This window comes from Anomalospiza imberbis, chromosome 4 (genome assembly GCF_031753505.1).
Source record: "Anomalospiza imberbis isolate Cuckoo-Finch-1a 21T00152 chromosome 4, ASM3175350v1, whole genome shotgun sequence".
Taxonomy (NCBI): domain Eukaryota; kingdom Metazoa; phylum Chordata; class Aves; order Passeriformes; family Viduidae; genus Anomalospiza; species Anomalospiza imberbis.
In genome coordinates, this window is record NC_089684.1 from 69,604,306 (window position 1) to 69,614,515 (window position 10,210).

A 10,210-nucleotide genomic window follows, 5' to 3' on the forward strand; every position below is an offset into this window, starting at 1 on the left:
ACCAAACCATCCTGTGATTCTCAGAAGTCCCTTCATAAAGCCCACTCTGCTGAAACCGAGGCTCTGTAATTCACTCTCTCCAAGGTGTATGCACAAAGGTGTGCTGGTTTCAGTGCATACACAAGGTTCAGTAAAATAACAGAAGAGAAATCAGGAGATAAGCAGATAAGCAGAGGCAAAGTAAAATCAACCACAAGACTTCAAGAATCACACTTGGCATCTTCAGCCCATAGCAAAAAAACCCCAAATGCCCCACATTCCTAATCTCAGTGAATTGAGGCAAGGTAAAAAAATGTGTTCAAATGAGATGATTTTACCAATATACTGTCCCAGTTGCTGAGGGTTCAGGGGGAAAAAAAAAAGTAAAAATTAGCAGTGAAAGTATAAAAAAGGAATGAAAGAGAAGTTCAGATTGGAATTGGATTGGATTGTCATGGGAAAGGAACAGGAAAACTATGGCAGCATTGAGACGTCCCTGAGGTGGTTAAAAATCACATATATGGCACTTGGGGACATGGTTTAGTGGTGGCCTGGGCAGTGCTGGGGAAATTGTCGGACTTGATGATCTTAGAGCCTTTTCCAACCTAAATGATTCTGTGATTTCCCTTTTTAACAGCTCTCTGCTTCAGAATGATTTACTGCAGGGTTTGTATTGATTTACAATTATTAGACAGTTATTATAATTTATGTTGATAAAGCAATAAGGGAATACTGAAAATATTTATTAAATATGAGAAACTTTGTAGCATTTAGACATTAATCAAAGTTGATCATCTACAATATATGTGCTAATGAACCATTAGTGAATATTTAACCTGCAAACACAATGAAAAAAAGCTGATAGATTACCTCCTTCAGGAACAGAGGGACTTTGTGGGAATTTTGAATTATTTAAATTGTGACACAGCACAGGATTTAGGAGTGGGATGCAATTTTACTGTGAGATTTTCTTTTTTACTTGCTGAGTTCCTGATAAAAAGAGTGATGGAACAAATTTGTTTCTTGTTGATTTAAACATTAGCAATCCCGGGGTTTGCAAAAATGTTAAAGATAGTTTTAAGGGTGAGTCAGATAGTCTATTGTATAATGGAATCATTGGCCTTCTTTGATTTTGGTGCAGAAAGTATAATAAAAAGAGAAAAAACCAGAGTAACTCAGGCTTCTCAGCACTTTGTTGCAGAAGTCAGAGAAAGAAGTATTAGGGGTCAGTTTAGCATTTGACTAAGAGACCTGATTAATTGGAGATTAAATGATTGTTTGTTGAGCAAATGGTGCAGAAGACTGGGCATGCTTCCCTGACCAGCTGAGCCAGGCTTTGCTAAGCACATCGCCAGGCTAGGGGACACTTCTCATGCTCACCCTGTCCTTGGAAAGGTGGAGGGATGCTGGAAGGGACACTGCCTGGGAAGGAGTTAATCCATTAACGCCTCCTGGTTGATTAATTTTCTGCTTCAACTCATTTAAATTCTCATTCTGCTGATTGTTTCCTTTCAGGGAGGGCATTTGTGGAAAGGTTATCAGCTTCTTGGAAGGACATAGCAAAGCCTCCAAGCACAAACCTAGCCCACTTTTCCAAATAAACAGCTGCAGACAAATCCTGGCTTCATTGATGGGAACGGAAGTTTTCAGAGAATTGCAGAATAGTTGGGAAGGAACCTCTAAGATCATTTAGTCCAACCACTCCACTCAAGCAGGTTTTGAATATCTCCAAAGAAAGAAACTCCACAACTTCTCCAGGCAGTCTGCTCCAGGGCTGTTAGTCTCACAGGAAAAATGATTTCCCTCCTATTTAGGTGGAACTTCCCGTGCTTCAGTTTGTGCCCACTGCCCATGGTCCTGTTGCTGAGCACCACATAAAAGAGTCTGGCCCCTTCCTCTTGACATATATTTGTATGCAATGATAAATCCCCTGTCAGTTGTCTCTTCTTGTGGCTGGACAACCTTTCCCTGTAAGGGAGATGCTGCAGTCCCCTCTTCATCATTGTAGCCTCCACTGGACCATCTCCAGGAGCTCCAGGTCCCTCCTGTCCTGAGGAGCCCAGAATTGCACACAGCACTTCAGATGTGGAATCTGGAACGTGGCTGAGCAGAGGGGCAGGATCACATCCCTTAACCTCCTGAAAATTCTCTAATAAATCCTAGGATCCTGTTGGCCTTATTGGCACAAAGACACACTGCTTGTCATGGACACCTCTTGTCTACCACAGGCTCGGGTCCTTCTCCCCAGAGCTGCTCCATCAGGTCACCCCCAACCTGAGCTGGTGCCTGTGGTTGTTCTCCCCTGGTGCAGGACTCTGCATTTGCATTTGAATTTCAGAACCTTGCTAAAATTCAGGTTTTTTTTTTTTATTGTCCTAAGAAAGTAATCAAGCACCAATTACTTTTCGGATAACATTCCACTGGTAATGTAAATTAAAATGTACCAGATGTTTGTTGGACATTTTCTCTTTACATATCACAGAATTCTGGAATGGTTTGGCTGGGAAGGGACCTTGAAGATCATCCACTTCCAATCTCCCTGCCATGGGCAGGGACAACTTCCACTAGCCCAAGCTGCTCCAAACCCCATCCAGCCTGGCCTTGGACACTTCCAGGGATCCAGGGGCAGCCACAGCTCCTCTGGGCACCCTGTGCCAGGGCCTCACCACCCTCACAGGGAAGGATTTCTGGTGCTCAGGGTTATTCTTCCCCAGGTGCAGGATCCTGCATTTACTTTTCTTGAGATTCATTTGGTTTCTCTTTACCCAACTCTCCAACCTGTCCAAGGTCCTGCGGAATTGCCCCACAACCTCCAGGTGGATCAGCCACTCCTTCCAGTTCTGTATCATCAGCAAATGTGTTCAGGGGACACTGTGCCTTCTTCCAGGTCACTGCTGAATAATAAGAACAGGACTAAACCCAGCACGGGCCCCTGCGGCACACCACTACCTACAGGCCTCCAAGTGGACTCTGTGCCACTGGTCACAACCCTCTGGGCTCAATGAAGATGGTCAGCGAAGACCAAAAGTTGGCCTTAAGGAGAATGTTTCATCTCTGAGCAATGTGGGTACTACAAGCAGCAGAAATTGGTTTCTTTTCAATTAGGGCTGGGGAAAGGATGAAATGGGCCGTAATCCACCATGTTCAGTACGGGTGGGACATGCAATGACAAGCCAATTGCAGTAGAAAACTGCTTTCAGCAGGAGAGCATATGAGGTGTGAAATATTAATCTTTGTAGGTAGGGAGTCTCACTACACAGAAGTTGGTTATAATTACCAGAGGAAATGATAACATTATGGCAGAGACCAAGGACACGTATGATGCATTATGAGAAAGATTAGTCTGAACTGCAAGGGCTTCCCTTAAACTACCTTTATTAAAGGTCATTCAAAACTTCCCCCAACACCTAATTTAGATCAGCTGCAAAGGTACAACAAGTGTTAAAAATTTCTTCTCTAAAGTTTTGATCCGTGAGCCATTATTATTTCCCTTAATTTAGCTTGTGTTCTATTTACAAATCCTGCCTATGGAAATAGATTTGTTGGAGGCAGCTATTCCATTACATGGGATGATGATTTTGTTGTTCCCCACCACTCCACCAGTTTACACCGCCAGACTATTCTGCCTTCTCACAGGAATGAGTCTTCACAAGGATTTTTATTTCCCAATCACAATATTGATACAAAATACTTTCCATTCTTCCTAAGTATTCATGGCCCACACTGTAACAATCCATCTGTTACCAACACCGTGCTCTGCAGAATGTTTAAACTGTGTGAATTAGGAGTAAGAATGTGTAGGATTTCTTTCTTGAACTACACCTGTGATTTGTTTAGCACAGTGGGCATGGGAGGAAGGAGAAAATAGTTTGGCTGATGTGGAGGTTTTAAATTTTTAATATTTCTGGCTATTATTTCTAATATTATCAGCTGTGCTGCCCCAGGAGTATGTGTAATAATAATAATAGAGCCAAGCATAGCTGTTAGCAGAGCTCTGGTTTTAAAATACTTAAAATAGAGATGTTCTGCTATATTTTCTCTGAGGACCCTTCTCGTAGGAGTGATCAATGACTGAGGTACAACCTGGATTTACTGCATCCTGTCAGCAGCACTGACATTTCCCAGGACTTTTTCCCCCACCACATTTGTATCCATGATTCATCTGACTGTGTCACTTGGACATTCACAGATTTCCTTCTGTTGTTCAAGGTTATTGTAAATGCAGGTGAACCCAGTGGGAAGAAATTATGATGCCTGACTCCAGTTCAGAAGGCTGAATGATTTCTTTATTATAACTATACTATAATGCATTAATATACTATTTAAAGGAAGATACTAAAACTACATACCTACTTTCTAACTACCATATCTAACTCACAACTCATGACCCTCTCTCGAGAGTGCAGCCACAGGTGGGTTGGATTGGCCATCAGGCTCAAACAATCCTCACCAGAATCCAATCAAGCAATCACCCCAGGTAAACAATTCTCCAAGCACATTCCACATGAGAAAAACAAGGAGCAGAAATAGAAATTGTTTTCTCTTTCTTCTCTCTGTGCACCTCTATGAAAAAATCCTGAGAGAGAGAAGAATGTGCCTGCCACACAATGTAAAGATTATGTCAATACCCAGTAAAAGTGATGAAATTGTCTTTTACTTCATACTATTTAATGAATCAATTTACACACCAGTGAAAAGCTGCAAAAAATTATTCTTTTTATCCACAAGACCCACATATCCAGAGCTTCCATTTGTGTCCTAGATAGACTGGAGGATGGTAGTGAAAAAAAAAACCCAAAAAACTGTAGGTATATCCAGTGATTTTCTCCTTAGCAGCATTTAAAAAGGAGACAAAATATGTTAATTCGGTACATGCTTCAATGTGGTAAATTTTAGACAGAAATGCTGCTTGCCCCCAACATTTTTACGAGTTCCAGGTGGAAGTTCTATGGCCTCAATGATTCTGCAGTATCTGGAGACAGCACAACCCATCAAAAGTGCAGGAACCATCCCAACCCTTCCTGTCTGCTGCCAGTAGAATACACAGCCAGCAATTCCCAAAGTCTCCCTCCGGCATTTCTCTGTTGGATTCACATAACATGTCAAAGAAATGATTTTTCTCTTTGATTACTGCAGTAAAATAAAAAGCACTGAAAGAGCAACATCTGAGAAACTTACCTTGCAGTGACATGAAAAATCCAGCTCCCTGTAAAGAAATGTAATGAGGAGGGAGTCACGGTCGTTACTCCTTGTTACAGCACTTTAGAGTAACAATGCCATTTGGAGACCCTTGCAGCAGGAAAGTCAGAAAAAGCAAGTCAGCAATCAACTCCACAGGCCAATAGACTAGGATATATCAACTCCAACTTTAGTGCATTTGGACTGCAGAAGTTCCCTGTGTTGGCTGAAATGCAAAGGCTGGAGCACAGCAGTATTTTTCTGTCCTGTTGGCTTTTTCTACCTCTTTCCACGTGGCAGTGACACTTAGAGCAGGAAATGGAATTCTGGCTCTAAAGGTCTATAATGGAGGTATTGTTGTAAGTAATCGTGGAGAGAAATAGATGTGTACAGTTTTAATGTACAGGTGCTTAAGTTTTACTAAACCAATTTAGAATTAGGCAACTAAGCACCTTTCAAAAGCTTACAGATCCCTTTCAAGTTCTGGTCCTGCCTTTTTTCCCCCCCTTCTTTTAGATGTCTGAGACAACAAGAAACATCTGTGGGTTTCTTAGTGCTTTACTTTCAGCCCTGCCAATTATGTGCTGTTCTAATTAGTCAATGAGAGGTGTGGGCTTCTACTTCCCCTGTTAAAACATCATCAAATGAAACAGAGCATTTTATTCCAGCCTTCTTACTTGATTCAGCACATAACAAGTGTGGTAGTGAAGTTGTGAACGTATTTTTTGAAGCCCTGAGAAGGAGAGAAGATGTAGCTGGTTTTGTGCATTAAGAGCTACAATCATTTGATTACTCTGGTTTTACAACAGGTCTAAGTGGAGCAAGCACAAACTGACCCAGAGAGCACAGTGACCTCCCAAACGGTGCAGGCTTGGCTATGCGAGGCTGTAACTACAAAAAACCAATAGTCTTTAGGAACTCAAGATAACCTCAACTCAAGAACTTTGTATTTAGCATATTTTCAATACAGCAGGAGGACATTTGAGGTCAAGATCTCAGGATCGCCTGTTCAACACTTACTATTTCCCTTTCCACCCTCTCTATCCATTCCTGCTACTAGACTTGGCTGGCTTCACACCACACTGAATTGGCAATTTTTTTCTCTTTGCATTAGAGAACAAATTCAAAAAACAGCCATGTGTATCATGGATAGAAGGGCAGGGAGGGGATTTAAATCAGCTGGGAAATTCCGAGGTTGGAAATGCTTGTTTGTAACAAAGGGAAACTAATGGGTCTTACTGAGTAGCGGGATGTTCAACTCTGCTTTCTCACACTATTCCCCATCAAACAGGGCTGCAGTTACATATTTGTCTGGGGAAGGATAATGAAACAAATGTGAGTAGAAAACAAAGAGCTTGTTACCAGTCAAAGATTAGCCCATGTTGTAGCCCAGACATTTCCCTGAAAGCAATATAGTCAGCAGAGCATAAAACTACATTTTACTGTTCAAGGTGCATTCAAATACAGTGGTGGTAGCAGAAAAATACTCTTTTAACAAGACAGCAAAATAACTTGGATTTCTTATTTGGCCAGGAGATTAATTTCCTCACAACTTGCCAGATATTCAGGAGGAAAGCAGATTTCTGCTTAGAGCTGTTTGTCCCATCAAAGCCCAATGGGTTTACTTGTGTCAAAAAATTGGGATGGCAATCCCAATATAGATAGCAGGTGCCTGCTTTGGAGATCGATGATTAACTTGAGAAAATCCAGTGTCCTGGCTTTCAAACAGCAGTGAAATTACATCTGGAGGAAGATCAGACTGGTGTTCTACCCTGCAAAGGGCCATAAATGTCAGTCACCTGTCACACATGATGTTGGGATTTATCACAGTGTATCAGCAGAAGAGATTAAGTGGTAAAATATAATTCAGGTTATAAGAGAATTGATTCTGTATGGCTTCTGAATGTTTTCTAATTAATTATTCAGAGGAAAGAAAAGCCCAAAAAGCAACTGCTAGTTCCCAATGGAAATAGAGAACAAAGTTATTTAATGAGCTGCCATAAAACACAAACAAGTTCAGTTGGCATTATGCAGACAAACTCAAAGAACTTTTTCAAGATTATAGTTTAAGAAGGGGACATATTTCAGAAGTTCTAACATTACCTCACCGTCCAGCTGTTTATATTGTACTTGCAGCTTCTTTGAAAAGATGCCAAAATAAAGTAAATTTGAATATCATCTGCAGAGAACTTCTCTATGGAATAATCACCAGACTGCTTTTCATTATACCACAATTATATCATCAGCATCTAATGATCAGAATGCAGAGCAGCTGATTATTTTCATAATGCAATTACTCCATTACATCTTAGAAAACTCAGCTGCATGCAAACAGTTCTGTCCAAATAACCCATTTGCCTGATTAATCATCTGACGGGAACTCCTCTCTCTCTTGCCCCCTTTTAAACGTTCACCTGCTTTCCCTGTGCTTCCTGTCTGACTTGGTCATTACAGCATTAATCACTCAGGAGGAAAGAGGAAGATGGGCTCTTTCTCAAAATATACAGAGAGATCCAGATTTTCCAAGTGAGGCAAACACAGTTGTTCCCAGGGATTTGCCCTTGCCCCTTTTTGTGTGTCCAAACCTCGAGGTATGCATATAAATCAGGTATTTGTGCAGGGGTTTATTAGCTGACAAATGCAGATGGCTAACACGATGCTCCCCTTGGGTACACACACCCAAGCACTTGTCTGGTGGGTGTTTTTTAGGCAGACATTTCCAAATAGCTGACTTTAACCCTCTGCTCCTCATTGTCAAGAGGAATCTCTAAGGCTTTTGCTAATAACTGCTGTCTTTCATGTGTATTTTAAAATAACTCTAATCCTAGTGAGGCAAACCAGATAAAAAAAGTATAAAAGGCTGCAGTGTTTGATTGTTCAGCAGGATCGTTTGTACAGAGACGCTGGAATAAAAATAATTAGCACTTCTAGGGAATTCTAGCTGAAGATCTGAAACCTTGTTTGTGGAAAAAAAAATGAGTTAGGCTTACATTTAGTCCATGCCTTTTGCAAAACTCAGTGACTCATAGAAGTAATGTAAGGGCCAATGTGCTGCTTATCTTTGTTGGTGTTTTTTGTGGTGCTTTACTCAAGTTCACAAATCCCAAACAAGAAGGCCAAGGAGGATCACACCTCCAGACTCCTAATTCCTCTCCCTGACAGATAGCCATGGTACCTTAAAGGATCAATCACATGCTCAGAAAGGGAAAACTTATAAAAGAAAATATTTTAGGCAAATCTACTGAGGCCTAGACATAAGAAGAATGATGTTTAATTGAAAGAGAATATGAATTAAATGCCTATATGAGAAACAGACTTATGAGATTGTAAAAGAAAAATTATTGTAACAATTATGATGGTGATAACAATGCTATTAGAGATAAGATTCCTATTGTAAAAGCTGCTGTCATTTTGGGTGAGTAATTTATTCATTTTCATTTCTGCAGACTGGTATGCTGATAATCAGCTTTACTCCAAAGGGTTTTCCTACAATTTGGAAGGGGAAGAAATTCATAAAATTGCAGCTCTTATGCTTGAAATCTAATTACAGCTATAGAATCCCCTCTGTCTGACGTTTTACTTCATAGTGGTCCAAGTCACGTGTATCACAGCTGGGTTTCTCTACCACTGTTACACCTCTGCAATTTAATTTTGTTAGGTAGGTGATGAACAGCAAGTTTAGGCTTGATTTTTAAACAGAACTTTCCACTGACTGCATTTTTACAGTTCCTATTTAAGAAAGTTTAAAACCTTCCCAGTGAAAAATACAGAACCATGCAATTCCAGAGTGGTTTGGGTGGAAAGACACCTCAAAGACCATCGTGTTCCAACCGTTGCCATTGACAGAGACACATTCCGCAGACCAGTCCACCTTCCAAACTTTGTCCAAGCTGGCCTTGGACACTTCCAGGGTTGTGGCAGCCACAGCTTCCCTGGGAAACCTGTTCCAAGGCCTCACCACCCTCACAGGGAAGAATTTCTTCCCAAAATCCCAGCTGGGACCATCCCCAGGGACCCCAGTCCCTGTCCTCTGGCAGTGGGAAGCCATTCCCTGTGTCCTGTCCCTCCATCCCTTTTCCCCAGTCCCTCTCCAGCTTTCCTGGAGCCCCTTTAGGCCCTGGAAGAGGCTCTGAGGGCTCCCTGGAGCCTTCTCTTCTCCAGGTGAACACCCCAGCTCTCCCAGCCTGGCTCCAGAGCACAGGGGCTGCAGCCCTTGGAGCAGCTCTGTGGCCTCCTCTGGACCCTCTCTTACAGGTCCAAGACTTTCTTGTGCTGAAGAACCCAGAGCTGAGATCACCCTGACCAAGGTACAGCTCCTGGTCTTGGATATGAAGCTCTCCTGGGCCCACTTCCCAAGCTTGTCCAGGTCCCCCTGGATGTCTGTGTTATTTTCTTGCACCCCCGAGCCTTGTGTCACCAAGGGTGCCCTCAATTCCACTCTCTGTGTCACTGATAAAGAGCCCTGGTCCCAAGGCAGAGCTCTGAGGGACACCCCTCATTCCTGGCCTCCACCTGGGCATGGATCTGATATCCTGTGAAGGCTGACCTAGAACAGAGGCTGGACAGAGCTAAAGAATAAAGTAGGGATTTATTAAAAGGATCTCCTCAATGGATCCACCTTGGGCAGCACAAGAGCCCAGCCAGGGCTGCACCCAAGATGAACCAAAATGGTCCCAAAATGGGCAACTGGTCAGTGGGTCTCTCACTTTTATAAGTTATGCTCCATTTGCACATTGGAGTTCATTGTCCCATTCCAGCTTTAGCCCATGAAGTCCCATCCTTCCTGTTTTTCTCTCTCCAGCCCACGTTGTTTGTGCTCTTGGGCCTGAGATTTGGATCATTTGTCCTTGGTCCCCAGCTGGAGCAGGAATTGTTTTGTCTCCCTGCTCAGTGAAGAGAGCTCACCGTCCCCTAATGTGAAGCTCAGAAATACACACTAAAGCAGCACAGAACTGAAAATATAAAAGCCAAAACCTGAGGCATCAAATTCACTGACCACAGCTCTCTGGATGTGTCCACTGAGCCACTTCTTTATCCCCTTAGTACTCCATAC

General features: G+C 42.3%; 1 long non-coding RNA gene across 1 annotated transcript; it reads right to left on the reverse strand.

Annotated features, from left to right (window-relative positions):
- Window positions 1–4,743: 4,743 nt before the first annotated feature.
- Window positions 4,744–7,471, reverse strand: LOC137473488 (uncharacterized). The gene is made up of 4 exons (XR_010998847.1): window positions 7,261–7,471; window positions 6,397–6,468; window positions 5,158–5,268; window positions 4,744–5,060 (listed from the first exon to the last, which is right to left on the reverse strand). It is a non-coding gene; the product is annotated as an uncharacterized lncRNA (long non-coding RNA).
- Window positions 7,472–10,210: the final 2,739 nt, after the last annotated feature.